The following is a 1,260-nucleotide window of genomic DNA, read 5'->3' as shown; positions in this document are numbered from 1 at the left end:
TGCAGTGGCTTCCTTCAGTGCCTTCGTCTGGGAGAGGGATGGGTAGTTTGTGGTCTTCCTCTAAGCAGGTGTGGCTGGGGTGGACACATGATACAATGCCACTGATGACTGTCAGCTAAAAGCCCTTATTTGAATGTGCCCATTCAGTCACTACAGCCTTTTCAGAAAGTCTGCAGTATTCCCTAGGATCTGGATGCATGGGGTGATAGCTTACTAGGCTGTTCTGCATGACTTAGATTGGGCAACCCCTGGATGCTAGGGGTCTGTAAGGAAAGCAATTCTGCCCTTCTTGTCTAGGGATCCTATTGCTCTGACTTGGGTCACTTGAGTTTGTCATTGAATTCCCAGAAAGCATAGCAGCAGGCCTGTGTGTCATCTAGAATGTTAACAACTGATTTATTGAGGATTTAGGAGTTAGCTTCTGCATCCTTTAACTGTTCCCTTTACTGGGATCCAAGACCTTAATCAGGGTTAGAGAATAGTGTAGTCTAGCACTCTACCACTTTAGCCACAGCGTCTGTGTTTTCTGGAGGTTAATTGGAGGTGAGTGTCACAGTTTTCAGAATCTGGATCTTCTGCCCAGGGTCGCTTTGAACAGTGATCCTTGGATCTCAGCTCCTGAGTAAAGATTACAGGCATGAACTAATCGTGCCTAGCAACATACCTGGATAATCTTTTAAACTTCATCAACCTTGAACTGGAATGCTTTACAGGAAACAAGTTTGTGTTTCTTCTATGGATTCAGGCAGTCTATACCAGAAACGACACTGAGAGGCTAGGCACTGTGAAGATACAACACATGATTTTCACGTAAATTCTAATAGCATTTTGTTGATACACCCAAACAGAGTATGTTTAGTAAAGTATCTGTATAATCCCAGCTGGTTTTGAAAAATTCAAATCTTCACTTCCTGAATGCTATTGACAACATTGAGAATATGTGTGGGGTTTTATGTGGACCTCTTGACTCCAGGGAAAGAATATGGTTTCCCATTCCATCCGATGACACATCATCTGTCCAAGCTTGTTCTGTCATGTAGTGCCTCCTAAGAGCAGCTATCATTTTAGACAAGTTTTGGCATTCAATGAATGATATCATTAGTAAAGAGTTCTATGTTTTAAAACATGGCACATTCTTGTTACCTTTGTCCTATTAACCTTTGTCCATAATATATCTGCAGGACCCTTTGGTTACATAGTTGGAAAAATGCTGGCTTTAAAATAGAATGTCACTCTATGTTAAACTGTAGAACTTAAGAT

The sequence above is a fragment of the Megascapheus bottae genome, chromosome 3 (assembly GCF_031878675.1).
Source record: "Megascapheus bottae isolate mThoBot1 chromosome 3, mThoBot2.hap1, whole genome shotgun sequence".
NCBI lineage: Eukaryota > Metazoa > Chordata > Mammalia > Rodentia > Geomyidae > Megascapheus > Megascapheus bottae.
Note: the sequence above shows the minus strand (reverse complement) of the source record.